We start from the raw sequence: 24,490 nt of genomic DNA on the forward strand, positions 1-24,490 counted from the left end.
AATACAGTGTATATGCATATTTATATGCACACACACATATACTATGATGTACTTTCAGTCCTATTTACATATAAAAGCCAGAAATATAGGTTATAAAATATTTTTGATCTTCTTTTTGGAAAGGAAAAGTATAAAGCCTAGTATCACTTTGAGTTTTGAAGAGGATAGCAGTAGTAGCTCCAAACATTCATCTTGATGACAGAAATGAAAGTTGGAATAGAAGAATGAATTCTTTTTGATTACTGTAGCCTTATAATATAGTTTGATATCAGATAGTATGATACCCTCACTCTTGTTTCTTAAGGTTGTTTTGGCAATTCAGGGTCTTTTGTGGTTCCACATAAATTTTAGGGTTATTTATTCTGCAGTAGGTATATGAAAAATAGCATTGATATTTTGATAGAGATTGCATTGAATTTATAGATTTCTTTGGGTAGTATGGCCATTTTAACAATGTTAATTCTCCCTATTCATGAACGGGGTATATGCTTCCATTTATTTGTATCTTTTTCAATTTCTTTCTTCAATGTCTTCTAATTTTCTGAGTTTAGGCCTTTTACCTCCTTGGTTAAATTTATTTCTAGGTTTTCTTTTTCCTTTTTTTCTGATGCAATTGTAAATTAAATTGTTTTCTTAATTTATATTTCTGATAGTTTACTATAATGTTGTATGAAAATGCAACAAATTTAAGAATATCAGTTTTGTATTCTACTACTTTACTGAACTCCTTTGTCAGTTCTAGTAGATTTTTGAATAGAATCTTTAGGGTTCTCTCTATATAATATCATGTGGTCTGCAAATAATGATAGTTTTACTTTGTCCTCTCCAATTTGGATGTCTTTTATTTATTTTTCTTGTCTGATTGCTGTGGCTAGGACTTTAATACTATGTTGAATAAAATAGCATCATACTGGCATAAAAATAGACACATAGATCAAATGGAATGGAATAGAGAGCCCAGAAATAAACCCAGGCTTATATGGTTAACTAATCTCTGACAATGAAGACAAAAATATACAATGAAGTAAAAATAATTTATTCAGTAAATGACATTGGGTAAACTGGGCAGATACATGTAAAAAGATGAAACTGGACCACTTTCTTACAGCATATAAATCAAAGTGGATTAAGACGTAAATGCAATATCCTAAACCATATACTTCTATGATTAAATGTAATATCCTAAACCTTATAAACCTAAACTCCTATAAGAAAACGTAGGCAGTAAACTTTGACATTGCTCTTAATAATATTTTTGTTTATATATCTTCTCAGGCAAGAGTAATACAAGCAAAATAAACAAACAAGACTACATCAGACTGGAAAGTATTTATACAGCAAAGGAAACAATTAACAAAGTGGAAAGGCAGCCAACCGATGAGAAGTTATTTGCTAATGATACATCAAATAAGGTGATAATATCTAAAATTTATAAAGAACTCATACAACTTAACAACAAAAAACAAATAATCCACTTAAAAAATGGGCAGAGAACCTGATAAACATATCACCAAAGAGGACGTACAGATGGCTAATAGACATATGAAGAGATGTTTAATGTCACTAATCACCAGAGAAATGCAAATTAAAACCACAATAAAATATCACCTCTCACCTGTCAGAATGGCTATGGTCAATAAATGAGTAAACAGCAAGTGTTGGCAAGGATGTAGAGAAAAGGGAACCCTTGTGCATTGTTGGTGGGAATGTATATTGGTATGGGCAATATGGAAAACAGTATGGAGGTTTCTCAAAAAATTAAAAATAGAACTACCTTATGAACTAGCAATTCTGCTTCTAGGTATTTATCCAATGGAATCCAAAACACTAATTCAAAAAGACATATGCATCCCTATGTTCATGGCAGCCATTTTTACAATAGGCAAGATATGGAAGAAACCTAAATGTTTATCAATAGAAGATTGAATGAAGAAGGTGTGGTACATACATACAATGGAATATTACTTGGCAATAAAAAAGAATGAAATCTTACCATTTGTGACAACATGGATGGAGTAGTGGGTATTATGCATGAAATAAGTCAGATGAAGAAAAATAGCATATGATTTCACTTATATGTGAAATCTAAAGAGTAAAATAAATGGATAAACAAAGTAGAAACAGACTCTTAGATGCAGAGAGCAAACTGGTGGTTGCTAGATTGAAGGGGGGATAGATAACTGGGTGAAAAGGGGAAGGGTGTAAAAGTGTAATTGGTTGATACAGAACAGTCACAGGGTTGTGCGGCATTGGGAATATAGTCAATAACATTGTAGTCACTATGTATGGTGCCAGGCGGGTACTAGATTTATCAGGGAAATCACTTTCTAAGTTATATAAGTGTCTAATCACTATGCTGTACACCTGAAACTAATATAAAATAATATTAAATGTCAACTGTAATTGAAGAAAAAAGTTCACATCACAAGTAAAAAATTGTAACTACATGAGATGTTGGATCTTACCCAAACTTATTCTGGTAATCATTTCATAATATATACATATATCAAATAGTGATGCCCATTTTAATTTAATACAAGGTTATGTCAATTATATCTCCATAAAGAAAAAAGTTAAAAGTTAAATAAAGAAGAAATTTCTTCAAAAGACCTATAGATTTTATTGTTTCAGTCTTTTAGTTTTTTCATTCCACCAAAATTTTCTGGGAGCTCATGATGTGTCAGATGTAGTACTAGATGCTGAGTAATCAATGACGAGCAAGGTCCACATTATCACTATCTTTTTGGAGCATTTGTGAAAGCCCAGGAGAGCGGCTATGGTTCAATTAACTAGCAAGGGTGAATTTGTATCAATGTGAATGTAGTTGAACCAGGCGCTCTTCTGTACTTCTGGGCTGTGCCAGTGTCACTCTTTTAGGGTATACTGGGAAATACCAGTCACTAAATAAATGCTATCAAGTAGATTACATGACGGTCTAGGGGAGTATGAAGTAGGGGACTGAACCCAATCAGTGCCCAAATGAAGGTTTCTTTGAGGAAATGTATAAGATAGATGATGATTAGGAACTCACCAGGAGTCAAGGGAGGCCTGGAGAGCCTGCCAGGCAGAGCCAGCACCAAACTTGAAGACCTAGGAGACAGAGAGAGCACAGCAGGGAGGTGTGACTAGTAGATACTTTAGGTGGTGGGAAGAAGAGAGTGAACTGAAGTTGGGCTTATTGCTGCACAAAACAACAGCCATAGATATCACCATTTTGTCAGTATTGATCAACTACCACAATAACTTGGGGAATAGGGAGGTAAGCCTGACTTTTTTATTTTTTCAGCTCTATTGAGATATAGTTAACATACAACAGTGTGTAAGTTTTAGATGTGCATTATCATGATCTTGTGAACGTATATATCACAAAATGATCACCATAATAAGGTTAGTTAATACATTCAATATTTCACATAGTTACAATTTTTTTGTGTATTTTAAAAATCTAATCTCTTAATAACTTTCAAATATACAATACAGTATTGTTAACAATAGTCATCATGCTGTACATTAAATTTCCAGAACTTAATCTTACAACTAGAAATTTGTACCCCTATACCATCTTCACTCATTTCCCATACCCCCCTTTCCCCACCTTTGGCAACCAACAATTGGTTCTCTGTATTTGAGTTCATTTCTTCTTTTAGATTCCACATATATTTGTCTTATTTTACTTAACATAATACTTTCAAAGTTCATTCATGTTGTTACAAATAGCAACAACATCTCATTTTCTCTTGTCCTTTTAATAGCATTCTTACAGGTGTGAGGTGGTTATATTTGATTGTGGTTTTGATTTGCATTTACCCTGATGATTAGTGATGTTGAACCCTTTTCATGTACCTAATTAACCATGGTTTTTAACACATAATCTTCACTAAATATAATATTTTGTCTATACTCAATAGAATGGGAAAGTTCAGGGCAAATGGCTGCTGAGTCTCTGGGTCAGTGATTCATCAGGTTGTGAGGCTGGGAAGCCTCTCTTATCTTTGATGGACCCCAGAATGTGGTTGTGACTGCCTTGTATTCCCTTATTCACCAACTTCTCCATATTGTAAACAAACACATAGTGAATATCTCGTTTGACCCCTTTAGTTTGTTCTCAGTCTTAGGCACTGGTCTGTGTTAGTTTTCTATCACCACCCAACAAATTGCCACAAACTCAGTGGCTTAAAACAACACAAAGTTATTCCACAGTTCTGTAGGTCAGAAGCCTTACACCAGTCTCACTGGGCTACAATCAAGGTGTTGGCAGGGCTGCATTCCTTACTTGAGGCTCTGGGGGAGAATTTGCTTCATGGCTCTTCCCAGCTTCCAGAGGCTGCCCACATTCTTTGGCTTGGGGGCCCCTCCTCCATCTTCTAAGCCAACAACAGGATGTGCTTCCCTGGTCACATCTCTTTCTCTGATTCTCTTCTTCTATTTTCCTCTTCCGTGTGCAAGAGGAAGATAATCCTAGATAATCCAGATAATCCAGGGGCGATCTACCTATTTTAAGGTCAGCTGAGTAGCAACCTTAGTCCTTTTTGCCATGTAATATCACATATTCACAGGTCCCAGGGATTAGAACATGGACAATTTGTGTGTGTGTGTGTGGGGGGGTATTATTCTGTCTACTACGCGATCCCTTAGAATATGCTAGTCTTGTCTTATGCGGTAACATAAAATTCCGATATTTTTCCTCTCTAGTCACTCCTCTCTCGAGAAGAGTTGATTGCTTGCCTGTCACCGCCCTGCCACGCACTCCATCCCTTCCTCACCTCATGCGCCCCCATACCCAGCAGCCCTACTGACTCCCAGGACTGACATTTTCTGGCCTGCCTTCTCCTTTATCTACTATCAACCACAATTTTGAATTGTAAGCACATTTTATCGTTTGTATTTGAACAAGCCATCCCAATAACTTCTTAATGTTGAGAGTTATGTGGTTAAAATCAGAGAGTTAATCAGAGTGAGCAGTTGCAATGAGCTCTCCTATGGTTTCCATCAATGAAAAAGCACAGATACTGCTGGTCTGCTTGGTGATGTGCAGGAATAGCTGCTGTTCTTAAAACTGCAATGTGAATTCATTCGTCGCTTTATTTTTCAATTACCTTTACCGCAGTTAAGAACAATGCTAGTGAGATGGATTATGAAGGGGTTATAGAACCAGAAAGTGTGAGAGGCAGTGCACATTACCATTTAAAATTTTTGCAGGTACGCAAAGTACTTAGAATCAAGATTATTTCTATTTGCACTTAGAGGGAGGGTTAGAAGAGATTTTTTTTTTCTTTTAAAGAGAAAATTCCAGTCAAGTCATTAATCATGTGAAAATAGTAAAGAAGATTTTAGATTACAGTTACTTACATGAAAAATTAGGTGAAAATTTCATGACAAATCACAAAAACCTATTGAGTTTGTGACTGAAGAAATTTTCAGTGGTATGGGAATATTTTATTATACAATTTAAGTATTTTTATTTAATTCTATTAAGAACCTGAATTTACAATAAATATAAAAATGATCTAAAGGCACACTGAGGATACCAACTTTCTGAAATGGCAACCTAAAAAATTTGGTTCTATCCTATTCTATTCTAATTACAGGTAATTCTCCTTTTCCTTTAGTTTTTATTCAATAGGGAAAGATGTTTATTTCTAAAAATTAAAGATTGAAACCTTAAATAGTTGCGGATAACAATTAAACCTACCAAGAAATGTTTAAATTTTCTTACTACCATAAACCAGTTTCACGTTTCTCTAAGATATAAAATAATATTTTGAGAAAAATGATAAATGAGGAAAAATGATAAAATAAAATACTTTTGTGGCTTTATAAAATGCCATTTTTAAAAACACATGTCAGGTTATTAGCAAAAACAGTGAACATATTATAACAAGTGCTAGATGAAACAAATAGACTTTTTTTTTTCATTTACAAAAGACAGGCTCTGTTTATTTAGAGTCACAAGCAGTTGACTTGCTCAGCATGACTCAGATCACAAGAAGCCAGTTCCACTTCACTCCCTTCTGAGTCCTAGAGCCAGGGCCGGGTGGAAGGGGCGCTCTTTGGCTGCATGCACAGGTGTACGAGTTTCTCACTGAGGGCAATCTCTGACTGTGTGAGATGGGCCAGGTAGGTCACCATCAGCAGGTCATCGATGTGGCTCTTGAGATTGGTCTCGGTCATCGGGAGCTCTCTGGGGTCCTTGGTTAACCAGACACACCAAGAAGTGGCGCACAGTACTGTCCGCGGACACCTCGCCAGACAGTGTATCTTCCGCATCCTGCCACCCTGTCCGGAGGGCATCCTGGATGCCAGCCCGCAACCCTGCTACTTGCTGCAAATCACTTGAGAGTCCAATCACCCGGTTGGGGCTGAAACAGGTCTTCGTGATCAGGTCAACTCCAATGCGTTCAGTGTCATAATACGCATATTTTACTGTCAGAGGTGTGAACGTCACCCCCGTGGTCCTCCCAGGGACACTCATTAAAGTGCCGACATAGCTGGATGCTCTTGTGACCGTTCTGGAGGCCCCGGGAGGTGAATGGGGTTGGGCGCTTCCCGGCTGTAGTACTGTGTCAGCCCAGAGTGTCTGTAATGGCACGGCCTGTGGGCACTGGCCTAGGATGAGTTCGTTTGGAGAGACTTTCCTGTGTAATTGATACACGTTCCGAACCAAATTCCAGGCCAAGAGCCACCTCATCATCTTACTCATTGTGCGGCACTGAAAAGCAATTGGTGACTTTCACTGAGTGCTTGTCAAGGTTTCCTGGCCGAGTCCCGATAACTTGGGCATCACCCTCCTTGCGTCGTTGCTCTTAGCTGTCCACTATGGAGGTCAGAATGACCGGGTGCAGCCCGACTGCAGGGCTGCAGGGAAGGGGTCGATAGGGCAGGACCGTGCGGGGATTTGCCCCCAGGGCCTGTGTTGAGGCCCGGGTCGGGCCCAGCGCCGAGGTCGCAGCTCCAGTTGCCTCAGAGCCTGGGGATGAGGCGGGCGCTGGAACCACAGCCAGCACTGGAGCCGAGGTTGGGGTCACGGCCTGGGCTGGCATGGCCGGAGGAACACTAGCTGGGACCACCCATGTGGCCACCTTGTGGAGAGAGCTAGGCTAGCTTTTGTTTCTTTGATTACTCTCCTGCAGAATTACCTACCTCTGAGACCAAGGGCAATTTATGGCCAGAGGAAATGGAAGACTAGAAAGTCTCTAATGGATTTTCAGTTCATTTTCCCAATAAACAGCAATTCATGAAAGAGTTAAGTTATACCTGGAAAATTAAAGTGAGTATCTCAACATGACCTGTCGGAAACTTAACCACTTACCTTTGTCCCTCCAATAAAGTGGATTCTGTTTGTTGGTGTTTGAAGTTGTTTAAACTTTGAATTCCTGAAGGTGCTAGAGAATAGTCAGAGTGATCTGTATTATTAATTTTGGTTATTCTTCTAAGGATTAAAATTGAACTATGAGTTTATGATGAGCTCTCTTAGGCATTCAGGTGAGTTTGGTTTTGCTCCGCTGGTTCACTTTAGTAGGTGGAATTGCAGCGTGGTTATATAATAACATTTAAAAGTATTTCAGTAAATAAGTCACTTCGGCAATTCTTAGTGCTCCTGAAATTCCAAGTCACAGCCATTTGTGAATCAGTTTGCTTGAAACATTAACAAGTTTGATTAATAAAATATTTACTTATCTGACAGTTCTAATGTTTTTCTTTTCTTTACAAGTGTAATATATTAGGAAAAGAAAGGCTTTTATTCACAATCTTCTCTATCCAGTTTGAAACATGCTCAAACTTTGTGAGCCCTGGGCTGAAAGTGCTTAAGATGGGCATTGATTTTAATCTAGACTCATTTTATAGGCCCTAGAGGTATCAGAATCTGAGTGCAGAGAACAAATAAGCCATGGTATGAAATATTAAAAATATATCAATGGAAAAGGCCATCCTTTATTTCTTAAAATATTGACAGAATCTACTGAAGTTCCTAAGAAGTACATAAGCAGTACCATGAGGGGATTTTTATGTGTGCTGTGTTGCAGTAATGAGAGGAATCTAAATCACATTTCCTGTAATGTCCCAAGATTGAATGTTATTTATTTGACTTTTAAAAAAGCACATGCTGAAAAAAGGAAACCAACATGTATTCTATGCTAAGGAATGGGAGGGTGGGACTTCAGAGAACAATGTGGGTGGGGAGTTTTTAGAATGAGTTTATCCACTTGCAACGTATTCAGAAAATTTTGATCAAGACAGTCCTTTGATTTTAGTAACACATGGGATTTTACATTTTCTGAGCAATTTGTTTCCTTCTCAGTATCTTTTAATTGCTTAGGTTAAATTGTATCATATCATAAACTTAAAGTTTAAGTTATGGGCTCAAATATAAAATGATTCTTAAAAATAAAGTATAAAAATAATTTTAGTAATAAAAATTTTTGGTCATATTTGAAAATTCTTATTCAATATAGTGCCCAGTGGATGAGAAAAAACTTTCTAGGTGGATAAAAATAGCTTCTAGTGAATCACTCTTCCATCCATACTTGGTTGTGATTGTAAATGAAAGCCCTTATATAGTAGAAGATGGATAATTAGAGACTGAATTTTAAAATGAATTAATCAAACTGTATCCTATTTATGTAGCTAAAAATTCAAGTACAGCAAATTATATTTTCTTTAGTAGGTACTTAGAGGCCAACATAGGGTACAAAATTTATAATCAGTGAAACATGAATCTTTAAAATATGAATACAAAATTAAAATCATAGAATTCTATGGGTCTTATTCTGGGAAACCTATCACTGCTTGTCAATTTAAAGAATTTAAAACATGGGATTATATATTGATTCTCTTCTAATTACCATTTTATACTGTACTTAGTATAAACCAGAGCTTTTTAAGGTAAAAATCTAGGTTAATATAGAACATTATAGTTTAACTGAGATAATTGGACATTTTGAAGGATGTTTTTGCATACTTCTTTCTTCCTAAAATTCCACTGAAAGGAAATAGTTTGTGAGTAGTAATAGGAAATTCTATTCTTCACTTAAATATTTACTTTGGGAAAGATGATTTGAATTTTACTCATAAATGAATTTTGAACATGCTTGATTTTACAAGTAAGTGTGAGTCAGCATGGATTTTTGACCAAAAAATTCCATCAAATGAATTGACATTTTAAAAACTGTAGTAATCATGGTCATAGATACACCTCCTACCACCCCAATTAAAAAAACAAAAAGCCTGTCTAGACACAGTGGCTTATATATTTAGTTTGATTTTAGAATTCCTGGAATATAGTAATAACACCTCCTATTTTCTGGGCAGCTACTTTATACCAGATACTCTTCCAGGAACTTTATATGGTTTCTCAAAAGTCATGGGCAATTATCCTCACATTACAGATAAAGAAGATGGGATCTCAGGGGTTAAATGACTTGTCCCAGATCGTACTGTATGTGGCAGAGGCAGAGGCAGAATCCAAGTCTGTCTTTTTCTGACCTCTGTTCTTTGCCTCCACCTTCAGCTGCCTGGCTCAAGGCTGAAGCCAGTACTGGCTCTAGGATGACCAACTGTTACGATTTTTCCAGGAAAAAGGGATTCCTAGAACACGGGACTTTCAGCGCTGAGCTTGAGAAAGTCTTGGGCAAACCCAGGCGAATTGGTCACTTTGTCTGTAGGTACTCTTAGAGCTACTGGTTAGTCAGCACGGTGATACTGCTCCATTAGAAGCTTCTTATTCCTGCCAAGTCACCTACACTGGTGAGGCCTTTTTTTTTTTTTTTTTTTTAAACCAGTAGGATAAAATTCAAAGAGCTGTTTTCTAGAATAGGTGAATAACTGTGCTGGCCAGTTCTTGACACACAGAGAGTTTGAGCCTGCTGTTTATCAATCAATCCCATTCTTTAGCACAACTTCAGAACTTCTAAATAAAATATTTAAAAATTTTTGTCACAGTCCAGGATTCTATGAAGTTAAAGAGAATGAATATTCATTAAAGATGTATTTGCATTCTTTGTCTCTAATGCATGTACAATCAGGGTGTTTTCTGATTAAAATGCTTTTCTATTAACATGGTATGTCACTTGCCAGTCTGTTACTTTTTTGTTCAGTCAAATCCCTTACCTTGTTAGTATTCTCACAGTTTTTTAATCTGAAATGTTCCCCCCGCCCCCAGTAAGACTGTAAGTTTCTTGATAGTATAATATATACCTTTAAATCAGCATAATAGGTAAGATCACAGACACTGGGGATAGACTGTTAACTTCTAGCAGTAGATGGTGAGCAAAATCACTCAATTTCCCTGTACCTGGTTCCTTCATCTTTTTTTTTTTTAATCCTCACCTGATGATATGCCGATTGATTTTTAGAGAGAGAGAGGTCGACGTGAGAGAGAAACATCAATCAGTTACTTCCTGTACATGCCCAAACCAGGGATTGAATCTGCAGCTCAGGTATGTGCCCTGCCTGGGGATCGAACCTGCAAATGTTTAGTGTATGGGAGGACGAATCAACCAACTGAGCCACTTGGCCAGGGCAAAATGTAAATTTTGAGTGAGGGAAGCTACTACTATACCTTTGTAATTTTGCTATCTAAAGACTGACACACTTTAGGATATCGGGTGATTTTAAAATACACTCTGCTGCCATCTGTCATATCCTCTACATTGTGTCTGTGACTCAGGGCACCTATGGACATACTGAGACATTCTACTCTTGGTTAATCAAGAGAAGTTGCAATTGGTTTAAGGAGAAATGCCATGGTAGTACATACAGAATGCAGCTTTTTTTTTTTGGTAGCAATTGAAGTATATGGATATGAAAACAATAAATAGAGGTACAGATTTGAAAGGATATGTGTGGATTCTGATAGCCTGGCTTCTTTCCTATTTACTTTGTAACTCAAAGTTATAACATAGCATATTATTATATAACATAACATTATTAATGGTTATTTATGAAATTTTAATAAGTACCAAGCATTATGCTAAGTAGACTAATACTACTTATTTTTTGCATTCAAAGGTTGTGATAAAGTTTATGAAGTGTGACTAGAAATGTGACATACTGACAGATTGCAGAAGGTATTTATTTGGGTTGGGTGTTTGTTTAATGTGTTCTGTTATCAATAGAACAACACTTCTAGGAAGCATCAAGGCAATTTTATGTGATGGTGTTATAATGGGGAAGATCAACACACATTTACTGAAATTAGAACGTCATGTTTCTAAGAGGCTTCTGATCTTCTAAACTAATTTTCAAATGTCTCCTAGGTCATTATATTAAATGTGATGCAATGATCTTTGAAAACGCAGGAAGTCTTTCCAGGGTGCTAGCCTCAGATGTTTCAGGACAGCATTACTGAATTATCTCTCCATGACATCTAAGTGTTAGGATTGCACCTGCGAGCTGAGATGTCTGGGAAGAGCACCACAAGTCAGAAGCTGATTCAGTGACAGAGGTCCACCTTCCTTCCTTGCTTTCCTTCCCTTTCCCTCCCCTTGGATGCTGCGGTTGGTTCCTGGGTATTCCTTTATTCCTTGAGTGACAGGGAACAACTGCCAAGAGAGATGATTGTAAGGTCACTGAGTGACTGGGGTAGTATATTGGAAATTTGGTGCCAATTAACTCAGTTTTCTACAAACCATACCCTAAAAAATTATTAAGTAATAATTGGTAATATATAAATTGGTATCTTTTCCTGTGAACTGGGAAAGGGCTTCTCCTATTCAGTAAAGCTTATTTGCAGCATAAATGTGGTGCTTGGGATTGAGGTGGCAGCTATTTTGTGGCCATAATGATCTTAGAACTTTTGAGAGAAAAATAATTACATATTCAATTGCTCTGTTTAGAATTTGGGTGCTGTATAGTGAAAATCACACAGTGTTTCTACAGGTGCGGTCACTTGCTCTAAGGCCAGCCCGTTGATAGTGACCCGGAGCTGGCAGTTGTCAGCAGCTCAAACTCTGAAGCAAAATATGACGGTATACACATTATTCATGCATGAGTGTTTCCAGGCTTCCGTTTCCCTCTTCCTGTCAGAGGAGTCTGGTTTCTTTACGTCTAACATGTCCCTTTCTGCACTTCTTGAAGGGGACTGTCTTGACAAAAGGATCCTTTTGGGCTCTTACAATTCATAATCAGAAGGCAAAAATGATGAAAGAGAAGGCAATAGTCTTGGAGGTGGACCAGGAGGAAAAGTTTCTATTTTCCATTTTTAAGGGACTGTGTATAAGATATATGAGAGTAGTGGTGGCGTGGGAACAAAGTGACTATGAAACTTAAGAACCATTTTTTTTCCAGGAACAAGCTGGACTCAAGTGGTTTACTTGATTATTTACATAATAAATGGTTTCATCTGTTTCTCAGTAAATTTCCTCATCGGAATAATGCAAATAATAACTATAAGTAAAAGAGTTGTATATGATTTGAGAGAAGAAAATTTCTATATCCACGTTTCTGCTAAAAACGGTGAACAAATATTTAAATAGAATTGATTTGAAGGGAAACCAAATTATTGGCCTCCCTTATTCTGATGCTGGGTCTAAGTTTCTAGCTAATTCCTACTTTATGGAGTGAGGTGTTTCTAACATCCAAAGAGACAGTTCAGGCTTGTGGTCAGATGACACATGATTCAGCTATTCCTGGTGTTTTCCTGAAGCTGACTAAGGCAGGAGTTTAGTTCATTTTTGCAGAAATAAGCACACAGGCAGTTTCTGGATCTTCCAGAATGCCAGCTGATTTTTGTGGGCCTCAGGCTTTGACTGAGGAAGCAAAAGTTTGCAGCTCTAGTTTACATGATGCAGAACTACTGGGCTTCTGCTCAGGGAGAAGAGAGACTGTGTTTTCAGTGATACCACCAAGTAGATCATCTAATGGGGAGGCAAATGCATTGAATCAGTCATGAGCTCGTAATTCTTATTAGAAAGCAGATATGGCCAAAGCAGACTTGGTCAAGAGTCTCTGTGGTTCTGCTATGACTAAAGTTAAATATCTTTAAACATGTGGGTGTGGCAGTCTGGGATGCAAATAAACCAAAGATCTGAGTTGCAGAGAGAAAAATAACAGCTCCACTGATCTAAACCTGACAACACTGCCCACTTTAATGAAATGGCACTGAGTCATAGCTGCTGTGATAATTTCCAAGCAGCTGAAAGGACTGGGTAGAAGAATAAGAAAGAATCCTACTGTGTGATGGTCACTTAAATCAGAATGGTACGGTACTTTTAAACCATTCAAACTGATGCGTGGCCTTTGGGGACACCGAGACTTAGGGATACATAGGAACCCATATGCCGAAGAGCCCAGGTTTTGTTAAAAGATTATGATACAAGCGTGGGTCTAGGCACTGAGGGCTGGGTGTTTTGTTAGGGATGGTGTACCACTTGGGGGTCTTTACTTTCCACAACCTTTACAGTGAGACAGTTGGTGCGTAGTATCCTTTGGAGAGGAACATAGAGATAACCATGGAGTTCTGATTACTTGTACATACCACAAATTTTAAGGATCATTGGACATTTTTTCTAAGTTGTTTTCCTTTTTTTATCTTGTTACTTTTTTAATTTTTTTGAGTTGTTAGCGTAAATATCCAGTACTTTTTGCATGGAACAACAAGATTTTTGTACTAATTATTCAGAGCTTCTGGTTGGTGTTATATGTTTAAGGCATATATGCCTCATTGCTCCATTTCAACACTAACCTGATGCCTAGAAATAACTGAAAAGCAAAATTAATTCTTTTTAGTGTAGTCTCCTGAGAACACAGAGGGAATAGTTCCATCATGTCCACTTAAAGATCTTAAAAACTGTCTTTCCCCATATTTTGGTTGCCTGTTGCCATATTGCAGACCACCCCCAAATTCAGTGGCGTAACATCAGTAGCTGGGTTGGTGAGATCAGCTGGGTGGTAGTTCTGTCAGCTGGTGCTGTGGTTGTTTGGAAGCTCCTTTGGGCTGGAACACCCCCGGTGGCTCATTCGCATGGCTGGCAGTGGCGCTGGCTGTCTGCCAAGCGCCCAGCTGAGACTGCCGGTCAGAGCGCCTCAGTTCTCACTTCGGCTGCTCTGGGAGCTTGGGCTTCTCACAGCAAGGTAGCAGGGTCCTGAGAGCGATTGTTCCAAGCAAGTGTAAGGGGTCACTGCACATCGCTTTAGGCTCACTCAGCCTTGGAAGTTTCACAGCATCATTTCTGTGACATTTCTATTGGCTACAGCAGGTCACAGATTCAAAGCAATTGAAGAAGACTCTTCAGTAAGCTGTGAAGAAGCCAAGAAGCAGAGACAACGTTTGTGGCCATCTTTAATCCACTGCAGGCCGTCTTTCTGTCTTTCTCCGTACCTCACACGTGGGAGCTGCTCCTGAACTTTTCTCCTCTCTCACTGCCAGCTCTGCTCAGAAATGCCCCCACCAATTTGGTCTCTCAGACTGTTTCTCTCCTATCCCCTCTGCCACCTTTCCAGCCTATACCTTTCCTCTCTCTACTATATCTTTCCCTTTTCCAGTATAAGCCCAGTCAACCTTTTTAGTTTATTCAGTATCTCTTCATTACCTTGAATTTCATAATGATTTGTTAATTTTTTAGGACTGTTAGTAACATAATGCTTCTTAATGGGAGCAAGCAGGACTAGAGAGTGGATGTAACTTTTAATGCTATTTTTGTCATATCTATGTATAGGTGACACACAGCACAATGGGAATTGATTTGGTTTTAATTGCAAATGACAGCAATTGATTTTTAGAAAGTGACACAAGATAGCTAGCAAAGAAGGGTTAGGACTGAGCCCTAGAGATTGCTTGAGACACAGTAGGATGGGATTGACAAGGTTGGTGCTTATTGGGCACTACGTCATTTTGAAGAGAAATGTTGCTGGTCTTAGGGAAATTGTGACTTGAGACTTCTTAGGAGTAGGTCCCTTGCAGAAGTTAGTTTCTAAAAACAACAAACTTTAGGCAAATATACACTTTTAGCAGGCCTATCCCTAATATTGTCCCTAAAACAAGAGTACAAGTTGAGGTCTATAAACCGTACATCTGAACATTAAAAAAAAATTGACTTGTGAGTAATCTACTAAATAAAATTTGTTCTGTCCCCCTCCCATGACAAATATAGCTTTATATTGACCTCGGGGGCCAGGTGAGAATTTATAATTCTCAAATGTCTCAGAGTTCAATGCTAAAATGGCTACAACTTGGTAGTTTGAAAGCCGCTGCTGGCCCCTACCTGCTTCTCCTCCTCCCTACCACCAGCCCGTCTTGTGCTGAGAGGGGCCTCACCCCATGTGTGTGGATGCTTCAAAGCTGTGTCCATAGTCCCTAAATACAGAAGCCTCTTAGCCACTCTGGCCTGGGAGGAGCCAATGGCCAGTGCCGTCCGCTTTTAGGAGGGACATGGGGTGAAGAGTTTCCTGCTGGCCTTGGAAACAGGCTTAAAGGTGTCTGGGTGGGTTAATACCAGGATCCCAGATACCCAGAGCCTGTCCTATAAGGAGAGACACAAGTTCCACACGAGCAAGTTTGATTTCTTGTTTCTTGACTTAGGAGGGGTATGGCGGGAAGGGGGCCAGAGAGAGGCCTCAAAGCACAGGGTGCAGGGCCTCATCCAGGTCAAGGGCAGCACTGCTTTTAGCCATGGGTGTGCAAAAATTCAACCTGTTTTTCTTTCCCACAGGTACAGCAGCCAGAGTTCTCCCCAGCACTTTTCTTCACAGCACAGAAGTTCAGGAAAGAGTGAGACTGTTGGAGGTTAGATGAGACTATAAATGAGTGAAAAGCATGAAGGTTTGTGAGAAAATGAATGGGATTGAGGCTGGCTGTGGACTTCTGCCATAAGAGAATTAGGGGCTGAGCTAGTGGGACTGGACTGGACCAGGTGACTTTGATTGCTTATGGCTCTTGTCTAGTGAAGCCACCTTGGGGTAGATGGCCACATTGGGATTTGAAGGACTCAGGTTTTTAGAAACAGCCTAGTGATTATAGAAATCTCATGTGTAACAAAATCCAAAACATTAAAGGGGTTTAAAAAAGCACTTCTAGTTGTCCTTTTTGCCCAGACATTAAAGGAAGAAAAAGTTCTGTTCTGTATGTCCTGAACTGCCTTTCAGCCTTGATCTGATTTAGCTTCTTTGGAAGCGCTTCCCGTGCATGGGTAATTGTTTATATCTAGTATTCTCTGAGTCATTGGTTAGAGCAAGTTTACGTCATTAGCTACACCTTTTAAACCAATGTTCAGAGTGTTTCCTAGGCACTCTTTGTGATCATATTATAATAACAGGTTGTGCATGTTGAGTCGTTAGAATTATTATTATTTTTTTAAATTTGGGGATATATACTATGGGTTGGAATAGAGATGGCGATAGAATTCTATGTGCATGTGTTCAGGTGAATGTGAACATGAGTGTTCATACTTGTGTGCCACGTGGTTGTTCCTGAAATACTCAGGGAAATTCAGGGTGGAATTCAGGAAGAGACCATCTCTTGGGCTTCTAGAGCATTGGGAAATACAGGGTGGGGCACAAGTAGGTTTACAGTTGTTTGTATGGGAAAAATACAATAATTAATAAATAATAATACAAGAATAAACTCTGTGTTTCCTGTGGTCACAACTGTAAACTTACTTTTTCCTCACCCTGTATAGCATTTTTCAATATGGGAGAGAATGGATAGCATATTGTAGTTCTCTGGCCATTTCCTGGGGAAATTAAAACAACAAAAAAATCAGAACATATCCCTTCTTTTAGTTCTCCACTTTTTCTGTTTATTTGGATATGAAGTTAGAAAAGAGAAAATTATTTTTATTTTGAAATTTACAGCTCCTAAATAAGCAGGGCATAATAGGTAGCCATGTATCTATTGTGATGTAGAAGGACAAAACTTGTCTGATTAAAAATATCTCTCTGTTGCCAAGAAATTGTACTATAAATCTGTATAAACTGTGTCACTTCACTGGATTAGGAAGCAAATTTCAGAAAGCTCTGTTAAAATTAGGAATGTTATCTGGAAAAAATTCACCTATTATTATCTATTAGAAATGATTACATTTTCTTCCAGATGGAGCGGAAAGAAACAGCACAAATACATTTTATAAAGATTCTAAGGAGAGGATCTGGGATGAAGAGCCGGCCAGCTGGGTGAAGTCTTGAAAAGGAAGGGCTTTGAGTTACCAGGGGCTGTGCCCTGGGGGCCTGGAGGGAGCAAGGTGAAAGCACTTTAATGAAAATTGAGAAAGGGTAAAAAACCCAAAATTTTGACTTTATAATTTTTCCCAGAGTAAACTTTGAACATTTAATTCATTTATTGCCTTTTATAAACAGTTATTAGTGCTTTCTGTATGTCAATGATTCCAAGTTATTTATTCATTGCTTTAAACCTCAAACTGTGAGGTGGGTACTATTAATATTATCCATATCAGACAGGTGAGAAAACTGAGGAAGGGAGGTTATTTGCCCAGATGATGTAAGTGGCCACGACTTAAATCTAAGCGCTCTGTCTCTGAGTCAGTAGCCTAACCGCCACACATGCAGCCCGCCATCCATATGCAGTTCAAAACTGTAACGACTTCAGGATTCAGAGAGAAGCACAATTGTACCTACTCCTTTACCTTGAATTTTCTTTTAGAAAATCAGATGATGATGACATATCTTGATGATTTTCAAATTGTCTGCTTCCATTCGTACCATCTTCACATGCTAGGATGACATTCTTCTCTAGTTCATCCCTCTCCCTCCCTCCCTCCCTCTCATTCATTTATTCTTGTGCAGAACGTGACATACTATACTCTTACTTAGTTTCTAATGTCTGAAGGTGAAAGGGCTTGTGGACTATCTCACAATGCATCAGTTTATAAGCGATGAGTATTTCTAGGCAAGATAAAACAGAAACTATAATTCAGTAAAAATTTACCGAGCACTTCCTACATGTTAGGCATTACATTCACTACATTATAAGAATTTGCTAATTTAATACTAACACAAAATTATGAAGTACCTACTATTTTTGTCTGCATTTTATAAATGCAAAAAAACTGAGAATTGCCCTGGCTGGTGTGGCTCAGTGGATTGAGCGCTGGCCTGTGAACTAAAGGGCCACGGAGTCGATTCCCAGTCAGGGCACAGGCCCAACTTGCAGGTGGCTCCCTGGCTGGGGTGTGTACCAGAGGGAACCCATGGATGTTTCTCTCTTTCTCTTTCTCCTTCTCTTCCCCTCTCTCTAAAAAAATAAATAAGTAAAATCTTTAATAAAAGACTGAGAATTAAGGAAGTAAAAGCAAAAGATGAAAAAAATTAACAACCCCTGCCCTGCCTGCCCCCTGCCCCCCATTAAACACCTAGAAATGAACAGAATCGAGATTTAAACCAGCATCCAGACTGTTTGTATTTGAATCCTAGATTTGGCTCCATCACTGTAGATAAAATGAGCTAGCGCATAAAAAAGACATACATAAACATCAACTAGCACAAAAGCAAGTTCTTAATAAAAGATAACAATGAGTTCTTTTTTGATTTTATATGTCATTTTTTTGTTTAGTTTATTAAATTTTCTAAATTAAACTCTAAAATATATACAGAAAGCACAAATACCCTAAAGTGCAGAACTCATTGAGTTCTCACCAACTGAGCACTCCCATGTGACCCACACTCAGATGGAGAACAGAGTATGGCCAGCGCTCAGAGACCTCTTTCGCCCTTTCAGGCACTGTCCCCCTCTCCCCAAAAGCAGCCACTGTCCGACTTCCAACAGCCTTGATTTGCTATCAATTGCTTTTGTTCTTTATATTAATGGAAACACATAGTTTTACTCTTTTGTGTTGGGCTTCTTTTACTCAGATTGTGAGATTCACCCATATTGTGTGTAGTTAAGCTCATTTATTCTGGTTGTATTATAATGTAGAAACATACCATAATCTATTTACCCACTCTCGTGTTGACAGGCTTTTGGTTAGTTTCCATTTTAGGCACTTGCAAATAGTGCTGTCTTAAGTGGTTCTTTTGCTGAGCATACGTTAGCTATTTCTATTAACCATTATGTACACCAGAGACAGTATAGCATAATGGTTTAGTCAGGAGGAGGTCAAGAACAAGAAAACCCTAATTTATTAGCTTGTGTTAAAAATGAATGTCACAAATGAGAAAATATAGAAGAATGGAAATTAAAAAAAAAATCCGGACTCAGTAGAGCTAGCCATAATCTTTCTGGTTCATAACGTGTTGTGTGAATTTCTGCTTACAAGAAATCAGATGCACTCTGTAACTCATAGATAAAAGGACGGGCCAATGGATACTGGGTCATGGGAAGATTCTGGTACAGTTTCTAGGAGGGTGAGAGTGTGATGGCAGCTCTGAGGTCAGGGCCATGATGACCGACAGCAGACTCAAGCTGCCCACGACTCACCAGCCCATATGACAAAGAGTTTAGCGGGGAGTATGATGAACGATTTTAAGCACGAACCCTTGGTAAGGAGCGTGTGACTATGGTTCCAAATAATCACGACTGGCTAGGTCAGCCTGTATGCCCCATGGAAACATACAACATAACAAGTACTAAGGTGCAATGTCTTTCAGAGAGAAAACAGTTGGAGAGAGAGATATTGCCAAAATATAGGATTTGATTTTTAGAGTCATCAGCTTCTGGCAAGAGACAAATTTGAATGATAAATATTGGGGAAAATGTGTAGGTCAGACTTGTTGACCTGATAAAATTAGCATTGCATTGATTTTAAGAGGTGTGGGTAAACATTCAGCAAAAATTGTCAAACTAAGTAGTGTATCTTCTACTAACTACTCACAGAAATAAAGTTCAACGTGAGGCGGTGCTCTCAGTAGTCAAAAGGGAATGACACAGGAATGGGAAAGGCAGACAAGGTAATGGGAGTAAGAGTCAGAGAAATTAAGGGTTGAAAGACGTCTTAGAGATTGTGTGCTCCGTCCTGCACATTTTATAGATGAATAAAATGGAAAATTGCCAAGACTGGGTCAGGTCGCCTGGGCTCATATTACAGCCATCAGACGTACTCTTTCTGCCCAATTTCTCATTTGTAAAAGGGGCTTTTACAAATTTGTAATTGTATCTGTCTCAGAATTGTATTGAAGTTTAATGACATGGAGAAAGAGTTAGTTACTGGTTTTTGGTGACTGACCTAAAGTTTCACAGGTACTTGGCAGGAGAGTTGCAACTAGGTTCCACATCTAACAGGTCTTCCAACTTCCGATTTAGTGTTTTCCAGCCACATCACACGGTCCCTTGCTAGTATTTCAGAAACGTTTTTTCTTTCCTCTGAGATGAGAGCCAGTTTTGGAGTAGACATGAAAGTCAGGCAAGTGAGATCAAAATAATCTATTTTCCTACTTATAAAATCTGGATTGGAGGTTATCACTTGGAAATAGGACAGCAGTGGGGTTTCTGCCCAATTTACTTGCTCACTCCCTTCCCCCAATTTAAACTTTGGTAGAGGCCACCGCAAGGAAAGTTTACTGCCAGCTAAGACTGCTCTCTTGCTGGGGCCGGGGAGGGAGTATGAGAGACAGGTAAACGGGGCAGAAAGATTCCAAATCCCTCTTGTGTGGAAGTTTTGAAATATTAACTTTAGTGAATAAATATGGACCAATGGCTGTCATCCACCAACTGGAGGCTGTGTTCTGCCTTGAGAAGTAGGTTACTTGGTAGGTCTTTTAGGAAGATGATCAAGAGTTGGTGAGAAGAAGGGGAGAAAGGAGGTTCTGGGCAGCGGGGACAGTATGTGACTAGGCCATGCTCAGGGATCAAAGGTAGGAAGGGACGTCAGTAAATGAGGAGCAGTGCATCACTTTTCTCCTTCTTCTTCCAATAGTGAGACTATAATTCGAGATTTAAAAATTAATAGAAAGAACTTGTTCATGATCTAGAAATGAAGGAGGAACGTAATTTATTAATTCATTCAACTAACATGGAACAACTCTGTTTTTAAATGCAATCTCCATTGTACTGCTGTTCTAAAAGCCCTCCACTGGCTGACTGCACTAGGACACAACCTGTACGCCTTCCCATGGCTTTCAAGGCCTTATCTGGTCTGTCCTCTGCTGACCTCTCCTTCTCTCTCACCCGCTATGGCCCCCTTCTGTTCCTCGGGCAAACTTGCTCCTGCTCTAAGGCTTGTAGACTCCTCTAAGGCCAGATCTTCTTTTTCTTTTATAAAAATTTGTTTTTGAATCCTTTTTTCTCAGCCTTATTGAGGTGCTAACATATGACATGTAACACATGTAATTTAAGGTGTACAATGTGATGATTTGATGCACGTGAACATGGGATGACAAAAGTAGTTTTCCAGTAGTAATACAAATAAGTAATAATAATAATAATATAAACTTATTGCTATTGTATTTTTCATACTTCTGATTTTTTTTCTTCTTCTTAAAGAAGGCCCTTTAACATTTCATGTAATGCTGCTTTGGCGGTGAGGAACTCCTTTAGCTTTTTTTGGTCTCTTCTCCTTCCGGCGCCCCCATGGTGTGAATGTCGGTATCCTTGAAGTTGTCCCAGAGGCCCCTTACACTATCTTCATTTTCTTTGGATTCTTCTTCTTTTTTTTTTTTTTTGCTGATCTGATTGGGTGCTTTTTGTTTCCTTAGATTCCAAATCACTATCACTGATTTGGTTCTTGGCTTCATCTTTTGTACTTTCGATTTCCTGTAAATTATTCTTAATTTCAGTTAGTGTGTTCTTTGTTCTATGGCTGGTTGTTTTTTTTATGGTTTTCATGTACTTCTTTATGCTGTTGAAGTTCTCAGTAAGTTCACAATCCCTGCTGATTTTTACAGACAGAAGTTATGGGGACTCCTCTTCCTGGCGCTGGAACCCTGGGCTGGGGGGGCCTGGTGTGGGGCCGGGACCCCTTGCTCCTCAGGGGGAACCTCTGTAGCCATGATATCCTTCTGACTTTTATCTGCCTCTCCTACGAGTCTCAATGTGGCTTCTTTTTTATATCCTTAGTATAAGACTTCTATTCAGCTAGATTTCAAGTGGTTCTGAATGATGGTTGTTCTGTAGGTTAGTTGTAATTTTGATGTGGTTGTGGAAGGATGTGAGTAACACCTTCCTGTCATCTTCAACAAAAGTCCCTGTGCTATATATTTTATTGATAGCCACTAGCAACTGAAATTATACTGTTTGTTTGTCCACTTGCTCATTGTCTGGCTTCACCCTACTAAAATAAAAGCTTCTAGAGAACAAGGATCTTATTTGTGTCATTCACTGCTGATCTTCAGAGCCCCAAAGACTGCTGGCATATGAATAATTAAATGAGAAAGGAATTGGTGAATGAAATATAATGTATAAGCACTGCAGACTTCAAGGTCAATAGTGTTTCTTAAGGACTACAGTCTGGGTAATCGGTGTTGGTGAAATGTGCCAAGCATTAGTAGAGGCGTACGTAAAATGTCGTGGAAGGACAGAGATGAAAGACTGGCAGGCGTCAGAGAAAAAGTGATTACAAAGTAGATCTCCTTATGGGACGACAGAGAGTTGGCCAGCAAAAGAAGGGGAGGAAGGACATTCTGGGTAGTGTGTGAACAGCCCATTCCTGAAAACAGGACAGTGAATTGAGTGCAATTCCAGGCACTTAGGAATGTCGTTCTGGCCTTTTGTGAAACGATTTTCAAATACAACTAAGACAAAAATGTGTCATTCCATATGAGGGATCCTAGTACCTCGATAGCATGGTTCAAGAGGTATTAGAAGAATCTTTCTCAGCAATAACTATAACTCCCTGGAAAGAATGAGGGGCATCTCAAAGGCCGTCAGGTATATTTAGGTCTTAATAGAAAAATAAACAAAGTACAAACAGAGGGAGAACATGCTTTTGGAGAAGTGGAATGAGGAAGGTGAACCTTAAGAATTGTGTGAGACCAGAGTGGCTGTCAAAAAGGACTTCCGAACCCTTAGTAGGAATTAAAACATGTAAAGCAACAAGAAAGAGACAATCCCCCGCATATGAAACTTAACATAATATAATAGTTGACAGAAAGAAGGCAAACTATTCAGACTGAAAATGCTGTAAGGAGCAGCAGCAGCAGCAAATTCGGGGAATAAAATTCAAGATAGCTGAATGTCATTTATATGAGTTCATGCTTCCAGACTAAAATATATTTAAATTAATGAAATAATTGAAAGTTTTGATAATGGAGAGATTTGCTAATTTCCCTGAAATATGGAGAATGAGAGAAAGAAGGATTAGAACAAATAATGGCCAGTACAGAAGAAAAAGACTATTGTCCCACCCAGGAATGACTTCTATAGGATGTTGTAGTTCATCCTGGTTCAAGAGCACACAGAAATTGCCTTTACTCTTCCCAAAATGACCCATTGGATTATAGTAACTGTGTCTAAATCCAGACATTTCTCTCTTGGCTTAGTTGTGAAGACTTGCACTTAGTTTATTTTTGAATACGTATATATATTTTCCATCAAGTTTGTATAGTTCTCAAATATTGTGCCAACAGATGCCCTTTGCTGAACTGTGAAATGTAGAAAATCTCTCAGAACCACAATACTTTGGTTGGACCTTGATCTCTTAATGAACCTTGAGGAGTTATTGTGAAATACTGTTTTAAGGGATTTATTCTCAACTATACAGGAAAGCTATCATTTAGCTCCAAAGACCTGCTCTTCTACCCCTAACTATTTAGCAGGAAATATATATTCTGAATGTCTCTAGTATACATATGACACGTAACTGGATTTTTTGAGGTCTTTGAAGGGTGAAAGGGAGAAATGATTAAAGCATCCCTGGGGAAATATGAAGAATTCTTTGAGTCACAAAATTACCCCCAAATGGAGCAAGTTCAAAGGGACTTTTTGTCTGCATAGTGAATAAAATTATTTTTTCATGTAAACTACATATACTTTTGCAACTTAGAATTTAGCAACTCATCTAAACCACTGAACGTTAGGAAGTATTCCTGTCCAGATTCTTAGAACTTTCACTGTTCCCTTTTCTTCTGAAGCCTGTTGTTATGAACATATATGTCAAAAATGATTTATGTGCTTCATGATAAGTCTTAGTCCATGTTGTTATTCAAAATCTTCCTGTGCTGATTCAAGACTGTATTGAAAACAAATTTATGAGTTGACATGGTTGAGCTATGAAAAACTGACACTAAGTTTTTAGATTGTATCAAATAAATTGTCTGATTCACTTCACACCTCTTTCTGTTAAATGGTTTTAAGTTTTCATTTTACATTGCATGAAGACTATACACATAAAGATGTTTATCATTGGCATTAACTAAATTTAAAATTATAGGCAAGGGGAAAGCATTTCCTCCCTCAAGACAACATTATTTTGTCCTCAAGATAATACTTGAACAATGCTAATTATATTCCAGATGCTTGATGTAATTTTTGTGTCTCAAAGAATTTTTTCACTCAGTAGTTTTTTAAGTTGCATTTTCTAAATACACATGTTCCCATGCCATAAGCATCCCCACGAGTATTGAAAACTAAGTTTTTTTTCTGTTAAATCTAAGAACTACTATAGAAAAG

At 38.4% G+C, this 24,490-nt stretch overlaps 1 pseudogene; it reads right to left on the bottom strand.

The window, feature by feature from the left end:
* Positions 1-6,018: 6,018 nt before the first annotated feature.
* On the bottom strand, positions 6,019-7,040 carry LOC129073928 (eukaryotic translation initiation factor 3 subunit F-like; annotated as a pseudogene).
* Positions 7,041-24,490: the final 17,450 nt, after the last annotated feature.

This window comes from Pteronotus mesoamericanus, unplaced genomic scaffold (assembly GCF_021234165.1).
Source record: "Pteronotus mesoamericanus isolate MK-2021 breed Mesoamerican mustached bat unplaced genomic scaffold, CSHL_Meso_final contig_116, whole genome shotgun sequence".
Taxonomy (NCBI): domain Eukaryota; kingdom Metazoa; phylum Chordata; class Mammalia; order Chiroptera; family Mormoopidae; genus Pteronotus; species Pteronotus mesoamericanus.